We start from the raw sequence: 15,768 nt of genomic DNA on the forward strand, positions 1-15,768 counted from the left end.
CACACGATGTACCAGAGTTGTCTGAATGACAGGCCTGAAGGCACCAATTCTCAACAGCCCCTCAACAAAGTTTTAGAAAGGCAGTTGGCGGAGCAGGGCGAGGGAGAGAAAAAGACGGTTTGGTAATCATTCCAGTGTTTAGAGTATTTTTCTAAAAACAGAAAGGAATTAACAATGTTTAGGTAACCAAACTGGGCTATTTCTATCAAACCCCCAGCCCAGTGTTTGCATTGAAGAACTCGAGATTCAGAGTGGTTGGGGACTCGTATAAGGTCACACAGTGAATACGTAGCAGAACCAGGACTAGAATCCATGGCACCAGGCTCCCTCCCCACTTCCACTTGCACACAGTAGAGGGTGCAACGGAATCCCCTGAGAAGGTGGTAAAAATACACACCTCTGGGGGCGCCTGGGTGGCTCAGTCAGCGAAGGGTGAAGCACCTGCCTTCCGCTTGGGTCATGATCCCAGGGTCCTGGGATCAGAGCCCTGCATCCAGCAGGGAGTCTGCTTCTCCCTCTCTCGCTCCTCCTGCTGGTGGTCTCTTTCTCTCGAATAAATACATAAAATCCTAAAAAAAAAAAAAAAGAAATTACCGCTTACCACATAAAAACAACACAGCTCAGTACCAGGTCCTCGGAGCCCGTGGGGTGGGGCCCAGAAATGGGGGGACCACAGCAGCTACACCGAGGATGCTGAGGCTCGGTCAGGGCGGGCAGCCGTTGCTAGGCCCTGGCTGCTCAAAGTGCGTCAGGGGACCAGCAGCACTGGCATCACCTGGGAGCTTTGTAGAACCACGGAGGAGCCCGGCCCCCATCCAGACTTCTTCAATCAGCATCTGCACGCTAACAAGATTCCCCTGGGTGGCGTGCGTGTGCTAACGTCAGAGGCGCCAGGTCGGTAAAGACGCTCAACCGCAAGGCCCTCGCCGGTTCCAACAGGCTTTAAAAGATGGGAGAATTAACACAGATATCTGCCTTACACTGAAGAGAATAAGCAGACCTGGGATGAAGTCAAGTTAAGCCTTTGACCTTGGAGGTATCAGCGATATTTTCAAAACCCAGCTCCCTCAAAGACCCGCCTCCTCTGTGCTGCTTGGCGGTTCAGCTGACTGAAACTTCTCCCTGCAGGCGAAAGGTAATTTGACTTTTTTTAGTGAAACTTATTATTTCTTTCAGATGTCTTGGCATCCATCTTGTTATTGCCTACATAAACATAGAGCAGTTTCTCCAAGTTGTCCTTATCTCACAGAGAACATCTTCCCTTTCTTATACTCTGATTCCTCATAAAGCCCGTAGGGTCTTTTTACGTCCTTTGGAGTATGGTGGTTTGTTTCTGAAGAAGAGTTTTGTTGTGATGTTACTTTGAATAGTGGGTACGGTGGAGTGCCTGATAAACAACTTTACATCTGAAATGAGGTGAGGAGGAATTTCTAGGAAAGCTTATTGTTTGATTTCTAGAGTTACAGACACCATTTGTGTGGGTCCCCCCCACCTTTAAATCCCAAAATGAGTTTTCCTTGTGCCTGGTGTGGCCGCACCAGAGTGTGTGTTGAACTAGACCAGCAAATCGCCTCCCCCGCTATTTTGTGGACAGGGATATGAATAAACCCAAATGTTTTGTTGGCTGGCCTTTCCTCTTGTTTCTTGAGCAAGATAAGGCCAAACTCAGTGGGAGTCACGCCCCCCAAACCTGACATCTTAGCCACTAATGGAGATGGTCCNNNNCTGCTGAATTTATTGGGGTGGGGTGAGAGGATAGAGGGGGTAGAAGGGAAGGTTCCATCACAGGTCTCAAAACAAAACTGACTCCTCATTAGAGCTCTCTTACCTGCTGGTACTGGTTTGGGTCTCTTCTCCCTCACTCACTGCCCCACGCAGTCCTTAAAAGCCCCGCTCTTACCCTGAACCTTTCAGCAGCGGCCCAAAGGTTTGGAAGTGGGTCCAAAGGTGACACGTCTCCCAAGCCCGCCCTTTGCATGTACCAGTTCACCTGGCCACGTGGCCGATACTGGAGTGTGTCTCCCAGGGTGTAGTCGGAACCACGGAGGTTCAGCTCCTGCTTTCCCATCTCTTGGTCTTCAGAACAGCCTGACCCAGAGCATGCACTAAACCTGCAACCTGAACTGGTGAACAGGCTGGAATCAGTTGGCTCGAAGGGGGAGGTGTGGGAGGGAGAGCAGGAAGCAGTTTAGTCCTGACCATTAGTATTCGTAACTTCGAGAAAGCATCCACAGAGTCCCTCTTGGGGGAGCCTCCAGGGATCACTGCTGTCTAACGTGCAAAAATAGAAAAATAATTTTCTTTTCAAAACGCCACACTACCCAAGTGATTTGCTAATGGGTTCTGGCAGCCTTTGTATTAGTCTGAGAAGCCATTCAGACCACCACTGACAATGTCAAACTTATAAATTGCTCTTGTTAAAACCTGCACATCAAAATTAAATGGGAAACACCTGGCGAGCTGTCTCCCCCCGCCAGGGAAGGCCAGGAGTGCCACTAGGTGGCCAGAGGAGCGTGGCCAAGGAACAGGCCCCCCCTCTAGCACGCCCAGAGACAATCTGACATCTTTGGAGGCAGAGGTGGGGGATGGGGGCTGTAATCTGGAGGACTTTAAACTTGGGGTCAGACCTGACAGAGGTTCAGGTGATACAGTTTTGGAATATATGTGAGGTTTGGTGGGGTGAGATCTGGAGCCAACAACCAAGAAGGAATTTGTCAGATGTCTTTGGTGCAAAATGGTGGTTTTATTAAAGCGCGAAGACAACCCTTGAGCAGAAAGAGCTGCTTACTGCACTGGGATTGTAAGGAGTGGCTGATTCTATACTTGGGAGTTGGGGAGGTAAGGAAAAAGGGAGGTGTCCAAAAGGACTTTCATATGCTAACGAAGACCATCAGGATCCTGGAGGCCTTGCTATTGTCAAGCTAAGGTTGTTTTTTCCTCTAGCAAAGCATTAACATTAAGACAGTTGGAAGTTTCCTGGAGGATTGTCACACGCGTCCCACCCAGGAATGGGGGGGTAGGTTGCAGGGTGTCTGCTAGTGGCTAGTGCTGTGTCTCAGCCTTCTGCTCCCTCATCACAGGTACTTTTGGTCTTCTTTTTGTCACCATTAAAAATCCACAGTTTTTGTTTGGCTTAAAAATCTGAAGACCTGGCCACCCCAGGCCACATTCTTTCACAGCAATGGTCAGAACATCCGTGCCCTTTAGATAAGCTCTTTACCCTCCATCTTACCAAACTGCTTCCCTTCTGGCCTCTTCGCTCTTCGGCCTTACCTGCCTCGCCCCCACTTCTGTGTGTTTGAACTCTGAGTTCCTAAGCTTTGGAGATAGAGGGCCTTGGCTTCAAATGACCTTGGAAAGGCCCCATCCTACCTGCAAACCTTGGTTTTCTCATCTGTCAAATGGAGGTTGAGAAGCCCACCTGGTATTACTCCGTCAGTTAACCAATAGAATAATTATCTCTGGGAACCTACTTCTCTAAGTGTCAACCAGCTCACAACTGTAAGACCGGGGTCTTTGAAGCTAATGCCTTTACTCTCACAGAGCCCCTTTTAAGGGGCATTTTACCTCCCCAGCCCCCAACCCAAACAGCCAGCATTTCTACTAAACAATCACAGCATTGACAGGGGACCTTGTCTGCACCAGACACGCTTCTCTCACTTTATGTCCATTATCCGTGCTCCTCCACGCCTAGCAGAGCTGGGACAAGGATTCCCGGTTGATCTGATGAGCAGGTAGGGCCCCAGAGGCTGAATCACCTGCCCAAAGCCACCGCCTTCAGAGAGGCCTCCACCAACGCCCCTACCACCGCCACTGCCTCCTGCCTTCCTGCCCCCGATCACCTAGAATAAGACAATTTCCAGTGAATTGCTAGGCTCAGGAGTGACACCTGTTTCCCCAGAGCAGAAATGACACCTTTTGAAGTCAAATTTTCTCAGCTCCCAGCTCCACAGGAAAAACCTATTTGGGGGACCATTATGGCTGCATTCTAGAAGCCGTCAGCTCGGGTGCTTAAATACAGCAGTTCTGAAGTTCTCAGGCGCTGGCGGCAGGAAAAACGTTTTGAAGGGCAAATATTTATGTATGAGGGCTCTTTGTGCACAGTAAATGTTTGATTCTGTTGCCCCAATTCCCTGGGCTGAGAGTCAATTATGGAGCCCAGAAGAGCACGTGGAAGTAAATATGCATTCAGCACCTATGTCCCTTCCACGAGGTGAGAGCGAACCTCCCCGTGCAGGCACTGCGCCCTGCGTCCATGGAAACAGGCCATGAAGTGCTTGCATGCGCCCGGAGACCTGCCTGGTGCTTCGCACTAATTCTTATTTAATTGCCGAACCCTTCGTTTTATAGATGAGAACCAGCTGAGGTTGTTTCTGGCTGTTGTGTGTCGACATGGGCCCGGGAAGAAAAGATCCTCTCCTTTTTTCCTCCCTTTTCACCCTGAGCTGAAGACTCATTGGAGAGTAGCTGGAATGATAACAGTTGCTAAGTTGCTCTTGGGCCCTTCCCAGGGGGCAGCCCCTCTAAGCACGTGTAATGGCTGTGAATCCTCCGAGCTGCGTGCTAGATGAATGAGTGGAGTTGTACCGATCTGCTCACAGCCACGGGAGTGGGAGGAGAACCCCCGTGTGGATGATTCCTGAATCTCTGTGGAGGAGATCTCAGAGCCGAGTCCTCCAACTGGATCAGCTTGTCGTGGGAAGGAACAGCGTTCCTCGGTGAATTTGCCTCCCCATTCTCTTGACCTCCTCTCCTTTTTCCTTTCTTACCATCCTTTCCCTTGTCTTTTCTTCCTTCTTCAGAATCTTTCTGTTTTCTTTTTGGTCTCCTTTTTGTTCTCTTCCATTCTTTCCTGTTTTGGGCATTTCCTCCCCCTCCCCATCTCCCCTTTCTTCTCTTCCTCTTCTTCCTCCCCTTCTTTCTCCCCTCTCTTCTTTCTCCTCCCCTTCCTCTCCCCCCTTCCCTTCCTTCCTTTGTCCTCCTCCCCTTCCTCCTGCTCCCCACAAAGTTAGCCCTCAGACCCCAGAGACTGCAGGGGAAATGTCTGCAAGAACTTTTGGAGCTGGGGGAGCTGGGGGAGCATGCAGCCACTTGGGGGAAGTAATACCAGCTGTACGTCGGTGCTAACAATCAGCCTGAAATGTAAACGTGTGCCGAGCTCCAGGAATAAAGCCCGGACAGCTGGAGGCCTGGCAATGCCAGAAGGAGGGGGAAAAGAGGCCTTGCTCCTTAACCAGAGATGGATCCATATCTGGTCTCTGCATATATTTATGCCTCCACCATCCCTTTTTGCTTTTGTAGAAAGGTGATCCATCTTCCCCCAAGTTTATTAGAGGCGGTTTTCCAACACCACTTATAAAATATTACAGGCAGCCCCGTGATTCATGGCCTCATTTATAACCCATAGCACTTGGGAAATTTGGGGGAATATTTCTCATTAAATCTATTTCCCAACTCTTTGGAACCGCTTCCACCTCCAAGAAACACCAGGAAATTCAAGACCAGTTTGAGCAGTGGGGCAAGGTGGATCAGTTTGAACAGGGGAGGCTGGGATGAGGGAGATACACTGATCTTCCAGCTGGGTTTCTCAGGGCGCTGGGGTAGATTTCCCACACCCACAAAAGCTGCGTGCACCTAAGCGCTTCGTCATAGGTCTGCTTACCCCTGCCTCTGCGTCTTTCCTTAGCAGCGGTGTCTCTCCTGGAGATGGTTCTGCAGGGGTAGACAGAATGAGTGACCTGTCAGGCCAGGGGTCAGCCTGTGGGTCAGCAGGAACCCTTATTCTAGAGCGCTCCTTTCTCCGAGGAGTAAACCAGGACTTCATTTCTTGGACTCCGCTCTCAAATGGTGCAGCCCCTTCCAGTTGCCTGGAGTGATCTTTTTCTTAACAGTGAGCATTGCTTATAGCTAGTAATCCATTCCTTTGACCTGTGTGGACGTTAAGTCACTCTACCTTGAACACTAGGCCAGGTGTCTGGAAGGCTTTCATGAGAACTTTGATACTTTGACCATTATTTAAAAAAAAAAAAAAAAAGGTGGTGCGTTCTCTTGCTGAATCGTGGCTTTTCGAAAACCCAGAGCTCTCCCCTTCCATACCAACAGCTGTCCCTACCTAATCCTCTATTCTAGAGCTGATTTTTCTCTTGGGGATGGCCATCTCCTGAGATGAAGGGATAAAACCAGACTTTTCTAATATTTTGCCTTCCTACCACCCATGGTTTAGATATGCCACAGTCTCAGCCCATAGGATACAGCATAAATCAATGAAATTAGGAAAAAAATAAACAGGCTTGGTGTTTTTTAAATTTACAGATTGGGTGGTAAAGGGTAGCAGTCACCTTACGGAATTCAACTCTGTGCAGAGCAGTAAGAGGCCTATAAATCATTTAAATATTCGGCAATTTCACCTGCCCTCCCGGTCAACGTATGCTCAGGGAGACCCTGGGATAGAAAACATGAATGTTACCGCCCATCCCACATCCTCGTGTGGTAGTGTTTAGAGACCTGTTGTTTTTTTGTTTGTTTGTTTTTTGAAAGTGAAATAGAGGTTATTACTCTTCATCCTGGAGGAAGTACACAGCATGCCTTGAGTGGCCACATGGGGAGGTCAAGGCAGGGTGTGGGCAGAAAGCAAGCAGCAGGACTTGGGGCACATGCCTTTGTTAGGAACTGTGGGAAGAGTGCTTTTGGGGTTCCCAAGCTAAGGCTGGATTGGTCAGTTCAAACCAAAAATAGGTTTTGATAAGCTCTATGGTGGTCTTATCTCAGGGGTACGCAAGGGAAGGAGTTGGGAGGCAGGAGAGACTGTCCGTTATCGCAGCATTGGGGAAGTCATCACAGAAACTTACACTTGTTACTATGTAGGCTGTTATAAATGGCATGCCCTCGAGAGAGCTAGTGTCAGTTCAAGGGCCTTGCAAGCCACTTAGCTTACAAACTGGATGCTGAGGCAGCAATATTATACAATAGTTTAGTTAAAATCGCAGCAGCCAGTCAGTCTTCCATAGGTCAGACCACCCATGTAGGCCTGCCTCTAATTCCAGAGGGTTGTTTAAAGGGGAATTGCTGTCGGTTGTAGAGACTACACTGTCGACCTGGATGAACAGCCTAGAGCATATGCATGTGTGAATGGGAGGCTCTTCATGATACAGGAAGGACCTTTTTCAGTGTTCTTCATTCCTTTGTAGAGATCAGGGTTTCTATGTGTAATTTTAAGACCTAGTGTTTGTAAAATAGGTCCTTCCCTCTATTGTATTCTATAACTAAAGGTGACAAAGTATGGCTAAATTGGCTAGAGGGCCAAGTCCGGTCCACTGCCTGCTTTTGTAAAGTCTTATTGGAGCACACAGCCATGCTCACTGATTTCTTTGGCTGCTTTTTTGCTACAAGAGCAGAACTGTTGTATAGTGGTGATGGAGACTGTATGACCAACAAAGCCTAAGATATTGACCATCTGGCCCTTTAAGAAGTTTTCAACAATTACATCTTACTGTACAGAGCTGTGTACTCAGAGCTGTCCCATGTGGTGTTTTATGGGTGATTTAAGGGCTTTCAAGGGCCATTTTAACTAGCTATGACTTTGCCTTACAAACTGACTCCTGTTTGTCACTCCAGCAAAGATTCCCCTGTACTGTGGGAGCTTTGCTGTTGGTTTTGGGTTTTATTTTTAAACCCAATCCAGTCAGCTAATTTTGGCCTCATGTGTATAGTCATGGCATTTACTTTCAGAGGGTTCTCAAAGGAATTCTTCCCTGGAGGGTGGGCTGTCTGTAATAGGAGCAAGAACATCCCTGTGATGTGTTTCAAGGACTGGGGTGTCCCAGAGCCACATGTGGGGGACACACTACAATAGGAGCCTCCAGTGATGACCCGATGCTTGCACACGGTGGCATCTCTCTTAAATGTTTGCAGATGCTGAATGATCCCCATCACTGCCTGGATTTGCTGTGGCCTGTACTCTGGGGACACGTTATTGGGAGGGAAGCTGAGGTTTCCCAAGCCCGGTCAGGTTTGTTGAGGGTTAAAAGCAAGGCTGCAGAGCCTTGGAACTCCTGCAGGTGAAGAGAATCTCACAGGTCAGCTTGCTCTCCAGGGACTTCCAGTCCCAATCATCAGACGCTCCAAAAATGCTTATGAAAAATACAGATGCTCAGGTCTTGCCCCAAGAAGTGCTGATCTCAGGGATGTGGCGTGGGGGGCAGGCGTCTGTGTTAACAAACCCCGCCAAGGAGTCAAGAACAGCCAGGAGTGAGAGCTGCTAAGCTAGCCCACACACCTCCTTTGAGAGCTCAGGAGCATGAACCCAAACATGGCCCAGCAGATGACCAGCCAGGACCAAATTCTGGGGGCCTTGATAATCTGTCCCTACCAGCGTTTTCCCAAACCACTTTAACAGAGCCCTGGGGTTTTCACAAAGACGCCTTCGAGGCTGCCCTGGAAAAAGAATGACAACCAGGGGGTGGTCCAAAGAGCAGGGCTCTGGCCTTGTCTGTGTCCAACCGGAATCCCTTCACATGCATGTTTTATGTATTAGGCTCTCCTTAGATTTTGTTTCTAGAGCAAGAGCAGGCAGGAAGAAAGCATCTGCTAATGGGGGTTAAAAAGGAAAGTCTCAGCCCTACATCTTGCAGCAAATCCATCTACCTTTTCTACTAGAATCTCCTTTTCTGAAAAATGTCAAGGCAGACTTTACTACCTAAAGCTGCAGAGTCTCCCCAGCCCTCACGATCATTTCTCTCAGAAGCGGAGAGAAGGATGGACTGTGTGTCCATCTGTAGTTCCCACAGATACCAGGTCTGAAGGGGATTTGTTCCTAAATCTGCCTACTCCCAGCCGAGCCACTTATCTCTCTCTTTCTCTCTCTCTCTCTCTCTCTCTCTCTCTCTCGTGAGTGCGCGCCACTAGACCCAGAAAACCTCTCACCCGAGCGGCTCTGGTGTCTCTTGTATCCGGGACTACGAGAGCAATAGTGGTTGAGTACCTTCTACGTGCCAGGTACTGTGTGAGGCTCTGGACGAGGCAGGCCTGATCCTCGTGGAGGCCCAGCGTAGGCTAGGAGAAGACAAAAGGAGGAATGTGTCCCTCACCACCCTTCCATGGGCGGCAGTTTCCAGGGCACTTCCTCTTCTACTTTTCTTCCAACACCATGCAACCTACCTTTCAGGCTCCTTATCTACTGCTCAGGCCTTGGGTCCTCACCCTCCCTCAGGCCATGGGTGTGGGACACATGCTTCAGGAAGGATTTCACCAAACCCCGCAAACTGTGCAGAGGAACTGGCCGCCCGTGACTATGCTGGCAGCCCTGGAGTTTTGCTCAGCCTGGACAGGCAGTGGTCCTGCTCCTTCCCTGGGCAGGGATGCAGGGCCCGGATGATCAAGGCATCCCAATCTGGTTTTCCTTTTTTGCCATCCCTTTGGGCTTCAGTCTTGCACAGCATCTCTGCCCTGCCACCTCCTGGCCAAAATAAGTAGCGAGCAGGGGCCTGTGGGAGCGAAGTCCTGCTGCCCAGGCTGCAGGCAGCAGCTCTCCCGCAGCTCCTGAGGGATCCAGGGAGCATCCCGGAGTGCAGGCTGCCGAGACAGCACCCCCAGGCCATGGACAGGTGATGGGCAGACACCAGCCCAAATGCTCCCCCAGAAAATGGCCCCGGCAGAGGCAAGGATCTGTTTTCTCTTGTATTTCTTTCAGCCTTTTAGTTTCTCTTGCCCCTGGTATCTGTCTATATGTTGAGATGCTTGCGTATTTCTGTGTGTGTGTGTGTGTGTGTGTGTGTGTGTGTGTGTGTGTGTGTGTTTAGGGTCTAATTCTGTGTGCAGTATACGTTCTTTGTGTCCACAGACAACCTTTTCTCTTTATGGTGCGGATCAAAACAAGGGGAACAGCCTGATGAATAAGGTGGTAGTGAGAGACATAATAGTAATATGACACCTAGCGTATTTGCCGTTTGCTTGTGAAACCTTTCTCTTTGAGGGAAGGACCAAGCTCATTTTTAGTTCCAGAAACAGCTGCTCTATCATCAGGTGGTGCTAACAAGACTTCATGAATGGAGATGTGTTTAGGGGTGAGGAAAGCTGCTGTGTATTCAGTTAGGTCAAGTGAGAGCCACCTTTCCTAAACGCTGGGGTCACCGAGCCAAAGGCTGGGGAGTGTGGGGGTGAGGACCAGGCTAAGGGGAGGCCATGCAGTTGGTGTAGAAGACCCCAGCAAGCTGCAAGGGGTTTGCTGACCGAGGAGCCCCAGATGCCCAGCTCCTGACAATTCAGGGTCTGTGTGCCTGTAAGTCAGCCTGAAACCTGCAGGAGATGCTGGAGCTGGGCGGTCCCTGCCATCACCCAGCCTCTCCCCTGGATGTCACTGTTGTGCTGTGTAAGCAACGCTGGGGAGCACTTCTGGGACCATGGAAAACCCTCCCTGGCAGTGGCTACCCCTTGGGGCTGGAGAAGACCAGTCAGAAAAGGTGGGGCCAGGCCGATTTGCAGGCTTTTGGGAGATTGGGGTTCAATGCCCACCCCCAACCCCAGCTGAATGGTCCTGCCCCGTGATAGCAACTGTGGGCAATGCCAAGGCTCTCTGACTCCACGGATCCTGGGGCAGGACAGATTCTGCAGTACAGAGAGGCCACAATGGCTGAGAGAAGTGGGGTCAGCTGTGCCCCAGCCTGGCCAAGGCTCTCAGGCCCGCGATCGCCAAGTGAGAAGCTGTGAAAGCAGGTTCCAGGTCAGCGTGGGAGGTGCTTGAGGGCACGGACGTGGGTCCAGATCCCATCCTCACCATCAACAGGCCAGTGAATGGGGGGAAGTTGTCTCCTATCTCAGAGCCACTGTTTCATCACGTGCATTAAATGGGCCTGGACTCTGTCGTAGCATCGTTGTAAGAAGCAGCGGGAATATTGTACACAGCACCTCTACAGACAATACAGCTGCTCGGCCGGGGAGGACGAAGGAGTCGCAGAGAACCTTCCAAGGCCGTAGCCTGCCTGGGAGGACAGTCTTGTGCCTGATCCAGTCATGGACATTAGCGCTAGCTCAGAGAGTAGAACAAATCAAGAGAATTGGCCCAGGCTTCACAGAGCAAGTGCCCTCTTTTTTCTTTACTTGGTTTTGAGTTCCCCTAAAACCCTGGCGGCCTCTTCACCGAGCCACATATGCATGTGTTTTGATCAATGTGTTGAGAGAAAGCACCCAAGTTTACCCCTAAAGCAATCAGAGGACTTTTTTTTCTATCTCAGCGTTGATGTATTTGGAATAACTGGAAGCAGACTTAGGACGTATTGACAGTGAAGGGTGTGCAGAGAGCTGCAGACAGGGTCTCCCATAGTGACGACAGGAAGAGCCATAGACCCTCTGAGATGAGGCCGGGCCAGAATGTGTCTGCCTCTCCCCAGTCCTAATAGTGCGATCCAATCGAGAAACCTGTGATCTCCTGCTGATTTTCTTCCCTGGAATGAGTTTTCACACTGTAAAGTACTGAAACAATTCCGTAATACAAATCCACGTGGTGTGGCTGTGGGTGGCGCGGGCTAGCTTTACTGCTGTGGTCTCCGTTTATGTAAGTTGCCAGTTTCACCAGGGTCCCATTCCCTTTGCACAAGTTACGCATCAGTGTTGAGGGCCTGAGCTGGAAAGGGCCATTTCTTTATTCCTTCCCCCTCCTTTCCTCTAGTAGCACAGGTCTTCCCAGTTGGGGTTCTGACCCTCCTGTTTCCTCAGCATCGTTTTGATAATTGGAGGTACAGACCCCTCTAAGTATTGAAATGGGCTGATTAAGTGAGACCACCACTCTCCCCTCATGGTAAATTAGAGATACGAGTGAGAGACCCGTTTGATATTAAAGGACCATCCTTTCCCCATACAAAAGAGCTTGGAAGATGGTGTGTCCAGACTTGCTAACAACTTCTACCCACAGACAACAAACTGGGAGATGGAGGGCACCCTGTTGTTTTATTGTGCGTTTGAATTTTCTGTTTTTAGGGAACACTTTCCACATCCTCATTTCACGATCACTGACTCAACCCGTACTTCCTCTTACAGAGCATTTTAGGCCCCGTGCCCCAAAAGGAATGTTGTGTCTTTGTGTCTGAAGGGTAATAGGGAGAACAGAGACAAGTGTGGCATGCTTCCGTGGGGGGAAAGGTAAATTGGAAACTGAGGAGGGAAGCCGTGCCCGAGCAGCTGCAAAATTGTTCAAAACCATTTTCTCAACTGGGTTAATGGTTCTTCCCCATGGTGCAGAGACACCTACGCCTTTCCAGGTCTGCGTTTCTTTACTGCAAGGAGCAGCCTATTAAAGAGAGACAGATAGTCTCCCAGCAGAAGCTGACTCTCTGCCCCTCTTGGCTCTCCCTCTCTCTCCCACTTCTCTCCTGCTAACACCCTTGCCCCCCAAGGCAGAGCTCATGCAACCCTCTCCCCGCTTGGCATCTGCTTTACCACTGGGAAGAGCTGTCGGTGATAGGAGGGGTGGGCAGACTCAAACCAGCTCTGCTTGCAGAGTAGGAATAATTACAAAATCTCAGGCCGTTATCCAATTACTTTGACATGTGGCCATTCTAGGGAGTTCTAACTGGATTATGTTCATTATAAAAAGATTAGTCCTAGAATGGGGACTGCGCATAACAAAGTGAACCTTCAGAATGTGTGCTGCTGGGCCACCAAGGACTTTGGGGGTAAAACCGAGTGAATGGCTTTGTTTATTGAATTAGTGTTCAGGGATTTGCCAAGGAGTTTTGTTCAGATAGTTTGTGGCTTAAAGTGACGGTCAGCAGTTTCCTGTTTGTTTTCCTTTTTTCAATACCATTCTTCAATGCCATTATAGTTACTGTCAAAGCGCTAATCCAAGATGTTTGTCCCTAATGTTCTATGTGAGCGTGGAGGTGAGATTATTGATCAAAATGGGTCTGAGCCACACACAGCTTATATATTATTCATAAGCTATGTGTATATATGCACATGGAGAGTGCGTGCCTGGACGATACCTTGCATTTGCATAATGCTTCAAAGCAGTACAGAGCACTTGCACATTTCTCATTTGACCCACACAGCAATGCTTTGGGATAAATAGGCATTATTATAATGATTTTATAGATAATGACACTGAGACTCTGAGAGGTTAACCTGTGGCCACCCAGCTAGATAGTCCCAGAACTGAGGTTACTACTCCGATCTGCTATTCCTAACCTAGCATTCTACAAACACATGTGAACTCAGTTTATATATGTTTTTTAAACACAGGGTACGTGTTCAGCTCATGGCAGTTGAATATTTGGATTAGCCAAGTTGGTTGAGATCAGTTTTCTGTATTTCCCATGAGAAGTATATCAGATACAAGGTCTGAACAGCTAAGTTTAGCTGCTAAAAATTTTCTTCTCTTTCTTCTGGGCTCAAGAAAATTTGTGTATGCAGAAAACATCATGGAACTGTTCTTTGGGGGTCACCCCAAACCCTTCTTCTGCTATATTCCCTAGAGTCTGACCTCCTTTAGGGAAGTTGGTCACATTTCATCTTCCTAGAGTAAATGCCCAAGCCCCTTCTGAAGACCCTGAGACTGGACACATGAATATTAGGGTCAGTGGAAAGATGTAAATTACCAGCCAATCTCTTATAATTCACTCACTTTTGAGGGCCCCATAACCCTCTGGGTGAACTAGTGAGATTAAAAACTCTCAGTAGATAAATAAGAGACCCTAGCATTTGTTCAGGATTGGCAGTTGCTCCCCTCCCTCCTCCTGAGCCCACTGTGGACACCACCAGTGGATTATCACACACTTCTCTACTTGGCCGGGGCTTACGCTTCCAACACATCTCAAAAGTCAGGCGTTGGCTAGCAAGATGGCATCTATGTACCATCTCAATCCAGGACGTTAGTGACCCCACGAAACTCCAGAGGCCTTGAGAGGCACCAGCAGACTGGCCAGTCAGTTCCTTTATGTCTGATACCATCTTTCAGGCCTCATTTCATGATCCGCAATTGGAGACACCCAGGGAAGGTCAAGGAGAATGTGAAATTGATCAAAAGCCTTTAGATTTAGGTAGTAAATATACTCAGAATACAACTACAGTAAAAACTAGGGCAGACGTGAGTGTGCCAGAAAAGAAAGCTTGTGCATAAGCAGAAATCTAGATTGCTACAGACCAGTAGTTCTTTATATCCCCTCCTTCCCAAAAGGAAATACACATAGATATGATATTTTGTACAAATTTCATTTACTCCCTAAGCACATCTAGCCTTAGAGACCAAGGTTAAAAAACAAGCAAAATCAATATAGACCTTTGAAGTATGGCTAGGATTCTCATTTGCAAATAATAGAACCCAAATTCAAAATGACTCTTAGAAAAAGGAGGGGGAATCTTACTGGCTCATAAAACTTAAAATTTAAGGGCTTCAGACAAGGCTGACCCTAGTGGTTCACTAATGTCTTTGGGACTTTTTCTATGTGGTGGCTCTCAGCATTTCCACACTTTTCAGCATGGAGTTTGGCGGAAAAAGTAGCATTTTTTTTTTTTCTTTCCCCAATAGTTCCTGTAAAAGTTCTGGAACTTCCTCTGATTGGATCTGGCTTGGTTACGTGCCCATCCCTGAGCCAATCACTGCTGCCAGGGGACATCTATTCACATTGGGCCAGGCCTGAGTTATGTGGAGCCTCTGGAGACTAGCCCTGCTCCCTTCTCCACCCCGAACAGACAGACACACACACACACACACACACACACACACACACACCCCTACTTATACTGAAAATGATAGCGATATGGTGACTGGAGGGACAGCTCCGATGACTGCTTGCTGTGTACCAGGCCCAATGCTAAATGGTAAAAGATGCCTTGACCAGTAAGTCCAAAGCTTAGCAGTTTGCAGGCTCTTTCCATACAAATAATCTTATCTGACCCTGACAAACACAAGGTAGATATTTTTATTACCTTTGTCCAGGTGAAAAAAGTTATGTTCAGAAGGGTTCTGTAACCCACTCCAGCAGACCTGGCACTTGAACTTTGGTTTATCTGATGCCAAATTCTATTGCATTTCCATAATCCCTGTTTCTGGACAGGTGAGAAGATTAACATGAAAAATAGAAAATCCTCACTCCTTTACCTGAAGGAGGCAAATCAGGGACTGGATTTCAGTTTCTCCGCTTAGGAACAAGCCTCAGGGCACCTGGGTGGCTCAGTCGGTTAAGCATCGGCCTTGGGCTCAGGTCACGGTCCTGGGATTGAGTTCCGCATCAGGCTCCCCGCTCAGCAGAAAGTCTCCTTCTCCCCGACCCCTTCCCCACCCCTCCCCCTTGCTCATGATCTCGTGCATGTTCTCTCTCTCAAATCTTAAAAAAAAAAAAAAAAAAAGCCTCGAACCCCAAATTTATGAGAAATGCATCCTCCACTGTTCATCAGCACTTAGGTACATTGTAGAAATTGTTATCAGCTATGGTTTATTGAGCACTTACTATGTGCCAGGCACTGTGTAAGCGCTTTACAAAGATTAGTCAATGTAATGATAAGAACAACCCCATGGACTGACACTTCTCATTCCTGTTAGACAGCTGAGAAAAGCAAGTCTGGGAAGGCTGAAATGACCTAACCTAGGTACTGTGTGCAGCCAGAGTTTGAACTCCACTCCGACTCTGTTCTCCTACCAAAAAATGAATGAACTCAATGTCTTTGATTTCAGTCACTGACTGATTAGAAATCATTAGAAAAGTGGGTTGAGATGGGAGATGAGAAAGGCATCAATCCTAAACTTGGAGGGGGGCAGGAAAAAAATGGAAGAAAATTAGA

The 15,768-nt window shown here is 48.5% G+C and overlaps 1 protein-coding gene across 1 annotated transcript in view; it reads left to right on the plus strand.

The window, feature by feature from the left end:
- The window catches only part of SLIT3 (slit guidance ligand 3), a 584,433-nt gene that overhangs the window by 331,034 nt on the left and 237,631 nt on the right, over positions 1–15,768 (plus strand). The window lies entirely within an intron of this gene.

This window comes from Ursus maritimus, unplaced genomic scaffold (genome assembly GCF_017311325.1).
Source record: "Ursus maritimus isolate PB19 unplaced genomic scaffold, ASM1731132v1 scaffold_15, whole genome shotgun sequence".
In the NCBI taxonomy this organism is placed as follows: domain Eukaryota; kingdom Metazoa; phylum Chordata; class Mammalia; order Carnivora; family Ursidae; genus Ursus; species Ursus maritimus.